Source organism: Dreissena polymorpha, chromosome 13 (assembly GCF_020536995.1).
Source record: "Dreissena polymorpha isolate Duluth1 chromosome 13, UMN_Dpol_1.0, whole genome shotgun sequence".
Lineage (NCBI taxonomy): Eukaryota > Metazoa > Mollusca > Bivalvia > Myida > Dreissenidae > Dreissena > Dreissena polymorpha.
Window position 1 is genome coordinate 3,946,646 of NC_068367.1, and position 18,816 is coordinate 3,965,461.

General features: G+C 34.5%; 1 long non-coding RNA gene across 4 annotated transcripts; it reads left to right on the forward strand.

Annotated features, from left to right (window-relative positions):
- The first annotated feature begins 5,700 nt into the window (after positions 1-5,700).
- Positions 5,701-11,389, forward strand: LOC127855767 (uncharacterized). Of its 4 annotated transcripts, none has more exons than XR_008037724.1 (5): positions 5,701-6,485; positions 6,662-6,727; positions 7,033-9,805; positions 9,926-9,985; positions 10,150-11,389. It is a non-coding gene; the product is annotated as an uncharacterized LOC127855767 (long non-coding RNA). The 4 variants fall into 4 exon arrangements; XR_008037725.1 differs by having other exon boundaries at positions 6,676-6,727; XR_008037723.1 differs by lacking the exons at positions 5,701-6,485; positions 6,662-6,727 and having other exon boundaries at positions 6,737-9,479; positions 9,704-9,805.
- The last annotated feature ends 7,427 nt before the right edge of the window (positions 11,390-18,816 follow it).

The following is an 18,816-nucleotide window of genomic DNA, read 5'->3' on the forward strand; positions in this document are numbered from 1 at the left end:
TCGCGCAAAAATTCATTACATGTAGTACGTCATTTCGCTTCATGTAAACAACCTTGGGTAAATATCGTACACCGAGGTTTAAGTCAAATTTCTTCGGAACTGTTCAAGTCATCACTATCAAATTTAAAGTACAATGCCCAGCTTATTGTAAGCTACAACTTTTCTATTGTAATTTTTGTTCCAACATACATGCTTATGAGATAAAAATCACGTTGAAAACGTTCGCAACAAGAAAACTTTTTCATCCTATCGCTTTTTGAAACAAAACTGATATCATCTTATAGAAAATTTCATTCCGAATATTTCGCTATGACATGCGTGTATGTTTATTGTATCGCTTGATCAAGACTAGCCGAAAACCATTTTGCCTATAATCACGAATTCACTTTTTAAAGCACGAAACATGTACTGTAGATCGAACGTCATTTCTATCCATGTAAACAACCTTGGCTTGGGTGCAATATCTTACAATGAGGTTTAAGTCAATTTTCTTTGAAACCACTCATAATATCCAGATGAAATGTTCGCCACAATATTCTATCATATGATAGCTACAATTGTTGTCTCGCCTATATTGTTCTCACACGACTCATTGTGTCAGATATTCAATTTTGCAAAATTCGCTAACAAGAAAACTTTTTCGTGTTAAGAGCATTTATCTTCATTTTGGTATGATTTTGTAGGAAATTCAATTCCACGCATTTTGATGTATTACACTTAAACGTCTGTCTAAACACACAAACAATACAGTGCAATAACGATTTCGTACTAAACGCATTTCTGTCTTTAACTTTAGATTTTTACAACGTCGTCTTTTATCCATGTAAACAAACAAAACAAGATGTTAAGTTACATCGGTTTAACTCAATTTGCTCGAAAACGTCTCATGATATTAAGATGAAATTTTCACCATAATATTCTATCATATGATAGCTACATTTTTTGTTTCGCCTATATTGTTCTCACACGACTCATTGTGTCAGATATTCTACTTTGCAAAACTCGCTAACAAGAAAACTTTTTTGCGTTAAGAGCATTCATCTTTAGTTTGGTATGATTCTGTTGGAAATTCAATTCCACGCATTTTGATGTATAACACTTAACTATATATCATAACACAACAATAAAACAGTCCGATAACGATTTCGTACAAAACGCATTTCTGTCTAACTTAAGATTTTTACAACGTCATTGCATTTCTATGCATGTAAACAAGCGAGGGAAAAGTTTCAGTTACATCGGTTTAACTCAATTCTTTCGAGAACGCCTCATGATATTCAGATGAAATTTTCACCACAATATTTAACCGCATGATAGCTACAATTTTTGTTTCACCTATATTGTTTTCACACGACTTATTGTATCAGATATTCAACTTTGCAAAATTCGCTAACAAGAAAACTTTTTTGTGTAATGAGCATTTATCGTTATTTTGGTACTAGCTTGTAGGAAATTCGATTCCACGCATTTTTATATATTACACTTTACCGTATGTTTAGACACAACAAAAATACAGTGCGATAACGATTTCGTACTAAACGCATTTCTGTCTTTAACTTTAGATTTTTTACAACGTCATTCATATGCATGTAAACAAGCGAGGGAAAGGAGTTTAAAATGCATCGGTTTAACTCAATTCTTTCGAAAACGCCTCATGATATTCAGATGAAATTTTCACCACAATATTTAACCGCATGATAGCTACAATTTTTGTTTCACCTATATTGTTCTCACACGACTTATTGTATCAGATATTCAACTTTGCAAAATTCGCTAACAAGAAAACTTTTTTGTGTAATGAGCATTTATCGTTATTTTGGTACTAGCTTGTAGGAAATTCGATTCCACGCATTTTTATATATTACACTTTACCGTATGTTTAGACACAACAAAAATACAGTGCGATAACGATTTCGTACTAAACGCATTTCTGTCTTTAACTTTACATTTTGACTCAACGTCGAAAACTCTCTGCGAATAGAACAGTGATTTCGTACAAAGTTTAACTTCGCGTTTCTTCCCAACCATTTGACCGATCAACATAACATTTTCGCATTAATATGAAACGTGTTAATAGCAACAAGTTTTGTGGGGATCATTTTTTGTTAACATATTCGCATATAGAAGAAATTCTTAGCTTTTCGCATATAAATCACTTCGCTTACAAGAAAAAAAATTCCCATTTATGACAAGTACATAGCAATTGATACCATTCGATAAGGAATTCTGTTCTGCACATTTTGATGTATGACACTCCACAATAGGCCTAACTACAAGGAAACTACTTCGACAAAACGCATTCGTGCTTATAGAAATTTTGAACTTTAAAGTATTGAGTTAAACGGAACGTCGTTAGATAGCGAATAGTTGATAAAACTGTGTTTGTATCGAAGCGGTTTATTTTAACTGTCACAATAACGCGTGAACGCATTTCGATGAAATTTTCATTACCATAACCAGCAATCAGAGAGGAACAATAAGAGTTTAAATATTTTGCAAGTAGATAAGTGGATATATGTCAAAATTTCTGTTTATTGGTGAAACTTGGGTTGATATGAAGAAAAGATTTTCATTTCGCAATATGATACAGTAATATTTGCATCATGCGATGGGGAATTTATTTCTGTGCATTTTGGTGTAACATACTTGATGTTTTTGTAAAACGCTGCAGTTATACGGGCAGAAAACCATATCACAACAAACACACATTTCATGAATCGTAATTTTGACCCTTCGTTGTCAGTGCAAATCGACGACGTCATTTCAATGAAACTCATCTTTCAACTTAAAGGGGTGTTTACATATCGACGATAGAAAATTGTGTTTCTTTGACAGTGGTTTAAGTGCAATATCTATAGAACCAGTTGTCCAAATTCCATAAAATTTTCACCAGATGAACCGAAATTTCGATGCGCTCATACTGGTACTATTTGTGTATACAAAATCGAACGCGCGAGTTATGAAATTTTGATTTTAACGCAAATTTTCTCGATATTTCAAATTTTCAAGAACAATTGTACACATAACCATACTATTTGTATATCATTGTGTAGGCGCCAGTGTGCTGAACATTTTGATATATGTGGTTTGATATTTATTTTCTATATCTTCGTTGTACTAGTACAAATCACAAAACACAGTTGAAAAAATCACAGCGCGATAGTTGCTCTTTAATAAAGTTAGTGCGAAATCATATCGAGCTGCTTTCGTCAGTCGAACGTCATGAAAACATTTGAGTTCTCGGAATTGAAAATAAATATTGAATTGTTCAGGCTATGTAGAAAACTAAATGGGTATACGGGAATATTTTGTGCTGATGTTAAATGTTCAGTAATAAATATTTTGATGGATTACTCACATATTTGATATGATCTAGGATTATTTCAGAATGATAGGTTAGTAAATCTATGTTTGACTAGATTTTTTTATATACTCGCCTTTTGTCGTTTTAACATTGACTATAAAAATCTGCGTTGAGTACGCCTCATAACAAAATTTGAGACCTAAAGACCATGGATTTGCTTTAACTCGAAGGAAATACTGGATGGATTGTACGGACTCGTGCTTATCAATTTTTATGCCCATTCAAGCTGTGAGTGTGAATATTTCGGCTTGTATGGTCATGAAAAAATATCATCACAAAGTCAATATTTGTATGATTTTTGCATGGTAAGTATGATTTTTTGATTTCTCATCAAATACACATTCAATTGTAACTTAAATCATGAAGTATAAACATTTTCAATGTGCTTTTTTGGCATTCTTCGTTTGATCGTTGAAGGGTTCGGACGTGTTTTTCGAAGCTCTTGACGTCGTACTCAGTATAAATTGAACTGGGCTGGCAAAGAACGCTCAGTTGCGACTTTGAAATTGACCGTTACGGACGTGTTTTTTATGCGCTCTTTTTTTTACATTGACTTAATCTTAGTTCAATGAAAGACTTTGACAAAGACGGACGTACTTTCGTGAGCTCTGACTATTGATGAAAAGTTTTGAGTTTAACTGACTTGTACTTTGAGAGTTAAATTGACTTCGCGTTATAGAATAGCGACTTGGTACTCGGGTTATGGAATTACTGGTGGACTGCAGTGTTAGGGTATTGTCATGAGATGACGGCTTGACTTTTACTTGCGTTGTGAAATGAAATCATGCTCTCATGCGATGATAACTTTTGAACGTTTAGTACTGACTGACAACGAATTTTTGTGAGCGACTTGACTTCACTTTAAGTTTTGACATCGGACTGATCGGACGTGTTTTTTTAAGCCCTGACTGTTGTGAATAATTAAATTTATGTTGTGGTGTCAAGCGATTGACTGTCAGTTGAGGTTCAGATGTCGAGCTGTGCGGACGTGTTCATCGAGCTGCTGTCTACAAAAAACGTGAGTACAAATTTTTTTCGTTTTACTGTTTACAAGTTGCGTGATGATGTATGATGGTTGTAATGTGTTGGGTAGAAATTACTCAGTGCTGATACAGTGTCGATATGTTGTGATGAGCGATAATAGTGGATGATGGTGGAACAGAATATTCATTGAGCTATTTTGAGGAAGCGAACATATGATGGAAAAATGTTGCAAAAATATTAAATGACAATGTATTGAATCGCTTTTGTTGATATGTATGATATTGATTAAATTGTATTTGCATGCTGTAACATTTCTATTTCATTTCAGGGGGCTGTGGTGAGTATTGTAGTATAAATTTGTTTCAATAAATCATGATGAATGAAAACTGATTTCGATTCGTTTTGTACAGGTTTACTTGTATAGAAGTGTAATGCGTTGGGTAGAAATTACTCAGTACTGATATAGTGTCGATATGTTGTGATTAGCGATGATGGTGTATGATGGTGGAACAGAATATGAGCTTCTTTGGGGAAACGAACATATGATTGAAAAAAATTTGCAAACATAGTAGATAAATGATATGATATTGCTTAAATTGTATTTGCATGCTGTAACATTTCTATTTCATTTCAGGGTGCTGTGGTGAGTACTGTAGATTGTAGTGCATATGTATAGAATTCAATAAAAGATTATGACTGAAAACTGCTTTTGATTCTTATTGTACAGTTTTAGGGATTATAAGTCTATAGCAACTCTGTCGGTTGGTGTTCATGAGTGTGAGCTTAATACAGCAATGTTTGAGTAGTACAAAAATGTTTTCGCTTTTGTGGTCGCCAGCTGTCCGTGATCTGTAAAGTGAAAATACACAGAGCTATGAAGCATACAAATGTTTCGAAATTTTATCAATGATTGTATACTATGCATGTTTTGATTTAGTTCGTTTCAGATTTGACATGAGATGAAAACCTGACATGATTTGAACAGAGCTGGGAAACGAAAAGGTAAGTCTGTTTCATTCCACTATGAACACTTGTATTTTGACAAAAGAAGAGATAAAGTGAGTTACTTTATCATCATGGTTTCATTTAGTGAACAGAGGTAAACCTAGCTAGATTTTCATGTACTCTTTTTTTGGATGATAAGTATGTCAGTAACTCAAAATCATACGGCTAGTACAGTATGGAACATGAATGCTTTGTTCAGATTTTCAGATGTGTGCTGGCAGTTCAAGTCTGGCAGCTGAAGTGAACAGTCGTGATTTCTGGAGCTCCAACAAGATGCTAGAAGGTAAGTAACTATGTTTGTTTTGCATTGCATGTATTTATATGTTTCAGACTTTCAAGCAGAGATGTCATGCTGACTGGAGTTGAGCACAGGGCAGTGACAAAGTGAAAGGTAAGTACTTTTGACTGAATGTTTGTTCTATGCATGTTTTGTTTTAATTCATTTCAGGAGTGCTTATCCAGTGATGATATGACAGTTGGAGTGAACAGTGGAGCCAAGCAGTCTTGTTTTTGGAGCTACTCAACAAGCCTTGAAGGTAAGTTTAGAATTTCTCAATGTTAGTGAATTGAAGTACTGTCACTTGCTTTTGGACAGTCGAACAGAACAGACGTGGTTGCGAGAGCTCTCATATCTGTTGTGTTAAACTGTTTTTATGATATGTTATGTTTGTTTGTTTGTTTGTGATGTACTATTTTTCAGATGCTGATGGCAGTGATGGGTTTTCAAGCTGACCTGAACAGAAAAGCACTCATATGGTAAGTACAAAATAGTTGTTATATGGGATGTTTTGTGCATGCTTTTATGTTTCAGGTGTACTTGCAGTTAGAGACGAAGACGATTCAAGAAGAGGACCATAGGTCAGAAAGTGGATGGAACATACAAAGGGTAAGTTGAACCTGTGTTTTTGTTTGATTTTTACCATGCATACTTTGCTTTGCTCTGTTTCAGATTTCACATGCAGAAATTAAACAGGATTTCAACTGCTGAGACACAATTCATCAAAAGTAAGGTAAGTTTTAATTCATTGATTTGAGTTGTACAATGTGTTCTTTACTTTATTTCAGATTCGAGTCACTGGTTTACACATGGAAGAAGATTTCCACGTCTGTTACTCAACTCTACAGAAGCAAGGTAAGTCGATCAAATTTTTGTTTTCATTGACTGCTGTAATGTGATGTTATGCTATTTTTCATGTGTGCTATGCAGAGATGGAGAATTCAATTTTAAGAAAGATTAACTGCTGCAGCTTAGCTCTGCTCTGTGTTGATTTTTGTTCAAAAACGTTTAACATGTATGTGTGTTTCCAGATGTTTTGTTTCAGTTGATGTCCAGATGGCAAGCAGTACAGACGTGTTGCTTGGAGCTGCCAAACAGTAAGTACAAACGTTTTATATTTTTCAGTTGTTTACTCATAGAAGTCTGTGAAAGATGATAACAAGGGTTGAATCTATCAGCACTTGTGTCTAAAAATGCTGATGTGTGACGGTTTACTGAAAAGGGTAAATGCTAGCCAGTACTTACACTTGAGCAACCGTGGGATGTCGAACTAACTGATGATGTACTATGATGGTGAACACTTACTATGTGTATCAAAATGCTTTTGTTGATATTTACTATAGATGATTTGATATTGGTTAACATTTGTTTGCATGCTGTTAACATTTCTATTTCATTTCAGGGAGCTGTGGTAAGTATTGTAGTATTAATTTGTCTCAATAAACGATGATGAATGAAAACTGATGTCGATTCTTTTTGTACAGTTTTAGGTATTAGCACTCTATACAAAACTCTGTCGGTCGGTGTTTGTGAATGTGAGCTTAATGTTTGAGTAGAACAAAAATGTCTTTACTTTTGTGATCGCCAGTTGTCTGTGATGTAAAGTGGAAAAAACACAGCTATGAAGCATACAATTGTTTCGAAATTTTATCAATGATTGTATACTATGCATGTTTTGATTTAGTTCGTTTCAGATATGACATGACATGAAGAGTTGACAGTCGAACAGAGCTGAGCAATGCAGAAAGGTAAGTGTGTTTCATTTTAGTATGAACACTTGTATTTTGTTTTTATATGGTATGTTTTGTGCATGCTATGTTTCAGGTGTACTTGTAGTCAGCGACGAAGACGATTCAAGAAGAGGAACATTGCTGAGAAAGTGAATGGGACTTGCAAACAGGGTAAGTGTTACAATTGTTCTTTTGATTTTTGCCATGCATACTTTGCTTTGCTCTGTTTCAGATTTCACATGCAGAAATGGTCTCATAGCAGTGCCAACAGTGAATAAGGATTTCAGCTGCTGTGAAACAACTCAACAGAAAGTAGGTAAGCATTGAATGAATGCACTTGAGTTGTACAATTTGATGTGATGCTTTTCTCTGTTTCAGATTCAAGTTCCTGGTGTAGACAGAGAAATGTGTTTGAAGAAGGAATTCTACTACTGTGATTCAACTCTACAGAAGCAAGGTAAGTAGAAACACAATTTTGGTTTAATTTAACTCATGTGTTTTGCACTGCATGCTATTTTTCAGGTCTCTCATGCAGTAATGCAAAAGAAGAAGATTTCAAGAAAGAATCACTGCTGCAACTCAGGCCTATAACAAGGTAAGTGTTTACTATATTGTATACAAAATGTTTCTCTGTTTTACTCTGTTTGAAGGTTTCAATTGCAGAGATGTTGCAGAGATGTTTTGACAGCTTGTGACAGAAAAGAAATTCAGCAGCTGTGTATCGACTGTAGCCACGAGGTAAGTCGAAACAAATATACTGGTTTGTATGTTATGTTGTTATGCCCTTCTATGTTTCAGACTTACATTGCTGTGACTGTTCCACAGTGGGTCAAAAAAGAGACGAATACAGGTTTCAAGAAGAAAATTGGCTGTTGAAAACCTGCACAAAATATGAGGTAAGTAAACTATTCTTTTGTTTTGTTTTGTGCTTTGTTATGCTTAACTATTTTTCAGATTGGAGTGGTGGGTCGTTACAGAGCAGACTTTTGGACAACTGAGAAGTTAAACAACAGAAAATGATTCAAGATCAGCTAGGTAAGTCTGGATTATTATGCATTGCTAAATGTTTTTTTTATTCCAGTATGGTTGTGGTAAGTACACTAACTTTCTATAATTTCATATTGAACTGTTTTGATGACTTGTATTCTGCATTGTAAAATGTCTGTTTTTCATTTCAGTATCCTGTGGTAAGTACACTAACTTTCTATAATTTCATATTGAAATGTTTTGATGACTTGTATACTACTATGCAATGCTTAATGTTTTTTTTCATTTCAGTAGCCTGTTGGTAAGTACACTAACTTTCTATAATTTCATAGTGAACTGTTTTGATGACTTGTATTCTACTATGCAATGCTTAATGTATTTTTTCAGTAGCCTGTTGGTAAGTACAATTGCCTTCTTTAATTTTCATATTGAACTGTTTTGATGATGTGTATACTGCTATGCAATGCTTAATGTTTTTTTCATTTCAGTATAGCTGTGGTAAGTACACATACTTTCTATAATTTCATATTGAACTGTTTTGATGACTTGTATACTGCTATGCAAAATGTCTGTTTTTCATTTCAGTAGCCTGTGGTAAGTATACTAACTTTCTATAATTTCATATTGAACTGTTTCGATGATTTGTATACTGCTATGCATTGCTAAATGTTTTTTTCATTTCAGTATAGCTGTGGTAAGTACACTAACTTTCTTTAATTTTCATATTGAACTGTTTTGATGACTTGTATTCTGCTATACAAAATGTGCTTTTTTCAATTTCAGGTCAGCAATGGTAAGTAGATTGTGTTTCTTTATGTAAAATTTTGTATACATATTGTTTTTTTCATCATAGCATGTCTTTTATATTTATGCTTTGTGTAAGTAAAATGTTCATAAATCATTCTTATCTTCAAACTAAAAATGTATTGTGCTATGCAAAATGTCTGTATGTTTTCAGTTGCCAGAGGTGAGTACCATTACAGTTGAAAAGTTAGTTTTGTTTAGTTAAAGTTTTGGTTCACAGTTTTGTTTGTTATTTGGCAAAATTTACATGTATGCATTGAGTCTTGATTTCAGCTCGATTGTGGACTGAAGAAGATTGCCAGCAGAGGGATTGGATACAAAATACAAAGTAAGTACTGAGTTTCTTACTAAAAGTTTTGAGTTGTATTCATTGTGTGTTAATATGCTATGATTGCTATGAACATGACTTTTGTATTTCAGCGAAGACAACATAGGTAAGTAAAATTGTTATCTGTTTCATGTTTACTGTTACAGTTCAATATTGTGTTTATAAATTTTAAGTTGTACAAACACATTCAAAAGTTTCTAATCATGCTTTCGATTTCATTTCAGCTTTACTGCTGGACGAGTGTTCTCTACTACTAGACGTGTCAGGTTTACTACCAGGCGAGCAGTGACAACGAGGCGCCTTTGTGGAAACAACACAACAAAAAAGTGAGTATTAGTTGAAATTGTTTTACTGTATGTTATACTTAAATGCAAAATTGTGCACATAAATTGTAAGTTGTACAATTACAATGAAAGTTTCTGATCATGCTTTCTATTTCATTTCAGCTGTACTGCTAGACGAGCAGTGACAGAAAGGCGCCTGAACATGCAACACAAAACAAAAAAGTAAGTATCAGTTAAACAGTTGGTAGAGTTGTGTGTTTTTCTTTAGCAGTTTGTGTTTACTATTTTATTTGATACATGGTATATTACACATGCATGTTTTTATCATTTCAGGCTGTTTACTTTCATCGTTTACTGTTTAACACAATTTGCTTTTCTATTTTCAGTGCCAATTTGCAAACCTTGATGTGGACACCGAGTAGTCAATACATACGTGTGGCGTATAGCTACGACAAAACCGTGGGTCCATCGCACCGATAACTTGAACATTGGCCCGTGTATGGACATCAGTGCAACTTTGTGAATCCATGTAACTTTGTGAATCCATGTAACATTGCGAATGTGTGTCGATCGAAAAATGTGTACATTCTGCACTGAAACGAACTCGGTGTTGCAAGTGGCAAGTGTTGACAGTGTGTATGTTTATGTTTATGTTTTTACATGAAAAATAAAGGAGATTGTTCTCCTACCTTTTTTTTCCTTGTTTTATTGTGCTGGCCAGCAATATTGATGTATTGATGTATGTGTTTGTGTTTAAACTATGCAATACCAAAATCAAACAAAAAATAAACATTAACAGTCATTAACTGTGTTTGGGCGGCCGAGGGGTTTAAGACTCCACAAGTGTGAAGCGCACTGATAGCACTTGGGGGTAAACACCTCGGTATTTCGGTGCTAAAATGTTTTCACGGTGCTTATTTTGACGCACTGTTAGAACTACCAACCAGTAAATGATTGCTTGATTTATAAAACAAATATTCAGTCTCTACTTTGGCACAAGAGACTCTAAGTATCAAATACCAACAATTTAAGCGCAGACAATCACATGGTGGTACACCAGTCCGAATATACTCATTGCTCTAGCCAGGATTGCAAATTACTTGTGTTGACTAGCAAGGCTCCCTAGTAACGGAGCAGTGTTACTGGCGTTTTTTGGGTCGATAGTGCTTAGGTGAGGTTTTGCTCGAATCGGGAGCGGGTCACTCGCTTGGGCGAGTTAGTTTTCGCTCGTAGTTTCCAATCTGGCTAGATCACTGTAAGGTTGTTTTGACTGCTATTTGGCAAGCAGAAAGACAACAGCGGTTAATTGACTGAGTATGGGCGACCGAGGTATGTAGGTGTCAATAGACCGACTCCACAAGTTGCGAAGCGAACCGATAGCACTTGAGGGGAAACGCCTCGGTTTTCGGTTCTAACATGTGTTATCCATGCTGTCGTTATACTCTGGCAAGGCTCCTCAATCTATCGCGAGGGACACTCATTATTGCCCGCAAGCTTTAGAACCTGACGTGGGTCGATGCGTATGCGAGTCCGAGGACGCGATGGCATTTGATAAGGCTACCAACCGGTTGATAACACGCATTGTTCAAATTGTTAGGTTTAAGTCTGCTAGGGCTGGGGTGGGAAGGCGACTTCTCTTGTCTGAGCACAAGAGGAACGGTCACAAGTCCGTGAAAACGCCGAGTGACACCACTAGCTTTCAAACGTACAAAGCAAAAAACTTTCAAACTTGAATTTGAGGTAAAATGATAAAAAAAACTATATAAACAACTAACCGTTATAAGATATTTGCCATATGGACACAAACTATGCTACTCAATGTTGTGTTGAACATTAATTGCGCCTTACGAACTACTCGTGTTGAAACTAACATTGAGTGACTCGTAAACTTAAAGCAGTTACTCGCTTTTGACTGCATACACATTTTGTACAACGGCTCGTTATTGGTATAACTTGTTTTTCAATGAGGAACGTCTATTGAGGTTGTAGAATATACGAATAAAAACACACAACATAAATGACGTTAGGATATTATTTTGACTTTCGATATGAGGTGATATGATGAAAAAAAGTATATACATCGGTCTGAGAGACTTTCATGACATTCACCACATGGCCATAAACTTGCGTTATTCAATGAAATGTTAAAATTTCGCTAGCAAAATAAATAAAAACTATATACGCAATTTCATAACTTTCGATGTATGATCATGAAGTTTGAAATTGTGCAAAGCAATTTTGCGTTAAAAGTTGCATGTAGTTTTATCCCGATCTGAAACGTTTCGCTACAATACAGCCGTATTCGAAACTCAACAACTCAAATGTTTGTACAGAACAATACAAATGTTCCCATTTTGAAACGACAGTAAGTTAAACAAACATTTAGTGGTAAAGCGACATTTCTTGTACTCAAATAGGAGAAACGGTCACGAGTCAGTACACAAATCATAGCAAAACTACACTCTGTAGCTTGTATGAAACGTGTTTACAAAACCAAAGTAGTTCAAAGCAGAACGCTTTTCCTTCTTTGAGGGAGAAGAAATCTGGGTGCAAGTCCCGGCTTTGGTTATAACACGAATACTACTCGCTGCTCAATAGCAATATTCATCATCCTATCCTTAACCATAATACCACTAGGCTCTATTAAGAGTAGCTTTGGAAAGGGAGTTAATAGCAGCTGCATGAGTGCTTTCATAAAATGTAAACGGTCGACCTTTACGGTTGCAAAATTGAAATACGATTTCAATGTTTTGAAGCATAATGTCTACATCGGGACCAAATGCCCATAGGTTCGATTTCGACTTGCTACACTCACGATTGAAATGAACCGTTTGAACATTCGCTGATAATAGGCATGCAATAACAATCCAACGCTGAAATGACTCACACTCCTACGCAATTAATTTTTTCGCGGGACCAAATACCCATAGGCTCGATTTCGAGTCACACACATATGCTTAATATAGAAAGAATACTTAAGTTTGCAATAGATCTTAGTCGCGGATTAACGGACTTCATAAGTTCGCAAATCTCTTACGACATATATTAACCGACTGATTCCTTGTTGGTATTTTTAGACCATGTGTTAATGTCTGTGTGATACCAATTATCTTTTTAAAATGGCCTCCATGAACACAAATACAAACAAGTATGATCAATGAAATACTTAAAATAGAGGAGTTTATGTGTGTAAGGTATATTGGGATTTATATTCAGCCCTGCTATGAGTGTGCTTGATATTATTTTATTCATATTATATTATATTCGTATTTAAAAGAAAAACGAAAGGATCAAACACCACGCACATAGAAGATATTTAAAAAAAACAACAAAGTCGCCAATTAATAATTGATCCTTGCTTTTGTAATAAACAACAAGCGTGACGCGCAGCTAAGTTTGTCCTAATAGCATTGGCGATTGACCCGCATTATTCGGAAATGTGAATTATGCAATATGAGACCAGCCTATCTCCTGTCCAGCCTGGCAAATGTGGTCAAGAGCTGGCCAGGAGCTTCACTGTCCGCTATGAATCTAGGTTTCGTGTTTTCATAAGCGGACAAGGTAGAATCCGCGCAGGCTTGACTACAGCAATTATGGCCGCATATGAAAGAAGACATGTGCGCACGACGCGGTTAAATTCAACATGTATAGGTGAATTTAAGCTAAAACATGTAAATGCGTATTCCACATCTGATCACAGGGGAAAAATCACAGGGACTGGCAAATACGCGGACATTTCTATTTTTTTAATAAAACAAATGATGTTTTGTATAAAAACAAAACATATTCAAAATATATTTATTTTGTGGTTTTTCTATTTAGTGGAGAATCAATGTAGTACGATATTTGTTTATTGGAAAGCGTAGTGGTACGAAAACGTACAATGTATTTAGTTTATTAATAGACATATAATAACGATCGCTATACACAACTTCACTAAATAGCCGTACATAAGTGAATTTCAGCCGGAATAGCTCAGTTGGGAGAGCGTTAGAATGAAGTTGTTTACGCAACAGTCATCTAAAGGCCCCCGGTTCAATCCCGGGTTCCGGCACGAACGGAACAGTTCGGCGGGTGACAATATGTTTAGTCAGGTTAATAAATATAATCAAGCTTTATTTTATGTAGACATTTTAAAATCCATTTGACTACAACTGGACATTTTTATTAAAATTAATGAATGCAACGTGGTGACAACGTTCATTAAAATTTCTTACATCACTTAAATATCTTATAAAAAATACACGTTTTTTTTATATTAACAAATAAATGCGAACAACACATCTATTATCAATGTATTTTTATGGTTGTCTATCATAGACCTGTCACTACCATAAATAGAGCGAGAAGCGCGACACGTATTATTGGTTTTAGCAATGAGTTGCGATAAAGGAAGCAGCCGCATATCAAGGAGGAGCTGTGTCCCAGCAACCCGTTTCCATAGAGTCAAGCACTCCTCGGAGTTTTTTTTAAGAAACAAAAAAAGAGCGCAAAGCGCGACACGTTTTACTATCCAGGTGGTATGGACCCTTTAGCATTATCCGACCATTACGTCCATAGCTATCTTCCTTAGAATTTGAGAAATTCTGAAATCCTTATTCGAAGTCCAAAATGTTTATCCGATTGTTCCCAAACTTTCACAGGCTTTTTTTATCAATGAGGACCCAACCCAAACTCTATATGACCAATATCGGACCATAAGTCCAGAATTATGTCTCTTTGAATTTAAAAATAAAAGTGAAAAACTGCTTGGTTAGGTGATTATGTCAACATTTTTCATCAGATTCTTTCCAAACTTACAGTGTCTTATATCAATGAGAATTTTTACCTCATTTTAAATGAGAAACATCGGGACAATAAGTCCTGATTTTTTTCTATTAAATTTGACAAAATAAACAATGTCCACTTGTTTAAAAGATTTCACAACTTTCGTCTGAATCTTTCCAAACTTGTTAAGTGTTTTTATATCAGTATTACTCGAACCCTATTGAAAATGATGAATATCGGAGCAATACATCTATTATGATCTTTTACTGAATTGCAAAGTATTGTGAAATGCAGCTTCTTTATAAAATTAACAGTTTTCATTCAATTTGATTTTCAAACTTTTACAGTGTTTTCATATCAATGAGTGCTCAACCCCTATCGTAAATGAGCAACGTAAGAATAAGTTCAGAATCATCTCCCCTTGAAGTTGAGAAAAATATGAAATTACGCTTACAAGATGTAGCAGATTTTTAAAACCTACACAGTTATGTTCCATTAATGAAAAACTGCACACGGAAACCAGTTAAAAAAGGAAATCAATGCAAATAAAATGAACTAAGAAATATTTTGGAGTTACAACACAAAATCATAGATACTGGTTATTTTGGGGGTTATAACACAACATCATAAATAATGGTTATTTGGGGGTTATAACACAAAATCATAGATAATGGTTATACATGTACCAGTATATTATTCTATTTTGTTTTAAAATAGTCGGCAAATATATTAATATTTACAGTAGAAAAAAATCGTTCCACGTAACTTGATTGAGTGCCTTTAACACTGAAATTCCCGACGCCCTTTGATGCTTTGCATCAATACTTATCTTGTACTTAATGTTGTGTTGTATGTTTTTGAATGTTATCTTAATGCAAGAGGCTATTTAGCAACGTAGATGATAAGGAGTTTCATTATTCATACATCGTTACTATAATGTGGTCGTATAATAAGGATCTGTTACGAAAGCAACTGTTATACAGGCACAAGTACAACATGAAGTACAAATGCGCGTTGCCTTTCTAAAAAAAGACGTTACCCGTATGCCTCATCTTTAACCAGCTGCATTAAGGGATTTTCATTGTGTGCTTCTGTCGTGGAATATGAACCTATATAATATATATTTATATTATATAATATAAAATTAAAATGCAAAATATGACATTATTTAAACTCGAACGTTTATTTATCGCCTAAAGAAAATAAGATATTTTCGAAATATATGTGTCACAAGGAACATCAACTAATACTCTTTTTTAGTGTACAAATGTTCGAATGTAAATAAAATATAATAAAAATCCATGATATTAAAAAATATTGTTCATCACGCGTAAATATATGTCACAACTTTGTATTTAATATTTATTAAAACGAGTAGAGTTGCCCAACTGACACAGCGGCTATCAATCACACGCATCCCCCAAGTCGGTTTTCTCGATATTTTATTTTGTCTCCTTAAGTCATCTGTTATAATATAGCCATAAATCAGTCCTATAAGACATGTTAATGATCTTCGTTAATCCGTTACGTGTGACCATGCGTACGAGGCCATCTGTGCACTCGACCATTTGTTAGATTATCAGCTGATTTTATGCGAAACAACTCAACTCAATTTAAAGGGGCCTTTTCAGAGATGTTGGCATGTATTGAAGTTTGGCATTACATGCTTTAAAAGCTCCAGTAAAAATACTTGAATACAATTGAAGAAATAAATAAAAAATAACCCTTAACTGGGCTCGAACAACTGAACCAGTAAAATTCAATAGCTTAGACCACTCAGCCATCCGCGCACAAACAATGAGTGATGTATTTTCTACTTTTCATAAGCAACCCTCGGAGTGTCAAAAAATGCACACGACAACAACAGAACTCTCAAAATGATTCATTCGTTTCGCGTTGCAACGTTTTTTAAAATGTCAAAAGATGCATATGATGGATATTTAGAGCATGGTAAATGTTAAGTATTACTGTTTCCTCACAAATATCATAACTGCAACGAAAATTTTCGAATCTGAAACAATTACTTGCAATTTTGTCAATTTACCAAAACTTAAAAAGGCACCTTTAAAAAATACGACATACGAGAAATATAGTTAAGAATTCCACTTAATTCTCAAATCAGTTTCAGACCCATTTGTCATATATGCAAATGACTGAGTGCAGGCTTTTATGTTTGTATGCTTGTATTTAATTGTACAGTTTATAAAAAAAACAACATTGTATTGAACATTATAATTATGTCAATCAATAATTGTGCATAATATCTCACAATAACAAACTGCATGTTTTCCTTGTGCCGTGTGTAGCATGTGTAAGTACATCTGAATTATAAAAGTACAAACAGTGCATACTTTTACGGCTCTCATAACGTGCAACATATGGCTGTGGTAATACACATCGCATGTGAAAAACTGACTTAACACTAGTTATACGAGGATATAATTAAGTTCCTGAACAGAATTCAGAAGGATTATACATTTAAATAGGGAAAAAGAATCTGTCATTTGAATGCGCGTGACAATGCATGGCACATGGTAACAAAGCACATAAGACAACGCAACGGTGCATTTATGCAATGCGTGTTTCTATATTTTTTATTGAAAACCTTGTGATATAATATTCGAAAAATATCGCAAATGGGGTAACCTTTGCTGTACAAATAGCAAAATACAGTAACTACACCAACTTTCGAACAAAAATAATATCATATATCATGTTTTATTCGAATTATGTTTAAACACTATGTTAACGGTTTCTATATATATATGAGTAGGAGGAGACAATTATTGGTACCTAAGATTCATTTGTATGAATGTAATCTTAACAAACTGAAACATTTAAGAGACAATGTTGACATTCATGGAATATTGAAAATAGCAACCACCTGTACCACATGTCTATTTTCTTTATTTAATATTATTACCATCAGTTGCAAAACTGTATAAACAACGATCAATCACATGCATTTCCGCGTTGAAAGTAATACTATTCTGCAAGGTCTCCAAAAATCTCGAGTTTCAATAATGATTAATGTAATAAATCATAACTACAGGACAACAGTAAAGTCTTCCTTCTGCAACCATCGTACATAATTACATTCCAAAGGAAAATTTAGTGGAAAGGCCAATTTGATCGATGTATAACTAACAAAAAAACATCATCAGCAATACCATCGTTTTTGTCCATTTGCAGAAAGTGAAAGTAAACGTTATACTCTTTTATTATATAATATACTGTATGCCCATGACCCACATGATTGCTAATAAAACATTCGATACTATTTATTTTAAGTCGGGTAAATTACCAAGTTGCATAACCTTGAGTCGCAATACATTGATCGCCCATTTCCTGACAGTGTGACAGTGTCAGGGGAATGTTGTCCTCTGTTTGCTATCTGTGTAAGACTGCTATAATTAACCGATTTGACACATAATTAGAATAATACGCTTCTTACAGCTAAGCGGGTTATTTGCTTATAGAACGTCGGTAGTTTCGATGAGTGCCATAAGTTCTTCTTAAATTGATGTTTGATTGTGTGTCTGGTTCTTTCGCGAACATATTTGGTAAGAATCCTTGCAGTCCTATTTACTTCCAATCAAGATGTTAAGAATTGATCCATAAATGACACGTGATAGAAATGTGCGATTCTGTCAAAGCTCTGCTGATTTTCTCCGATCGCCATGTTCATTAACAATAATTCAGCTATCATTATAGGATAGCGATCAACTGAAAATAATATTTATTGTCCAGCTTTAGAAACCAGATTTGGACAAACAGTACAAGCGTACTGTAGAAGTTTTCCGTTGTGCGCCAGCTTAATAATAATGTCGACCGATGCAAGCACGCCTTTAAAGTACGGTTCTGTTCAGAGCAATTTATACCTTATATTCTTATTTTCTCGCAATTCGTAATCACATAAAAAATGCATGCGCACGCAATTTAAACAGAAATTGTATGACGATAAATTGTGATAAACAAACTTCAGTATTATGCCAAGCGATGTGTTAGCGGGATGCACTCTACAAATGTTTAAAGCGATTGCTAAAACATAACAAAAATAGTATACTTTAATGAATATGATATTACTGAAGTAAAAAGACGCACTTGTATTGTACATAATACCCATATTGCGTAATTATTTTGAAAGACGCTGTAAGAAAGTTTAATTCATCACATATGTGTATTGTCACTTTTTAAATCGCCATTTATCGGGAATCAAAATGTCCAGACATAAAAGTGTTACATCGAATATTTGTTGACCTTTTTCAGAAACATATTATTTTTTT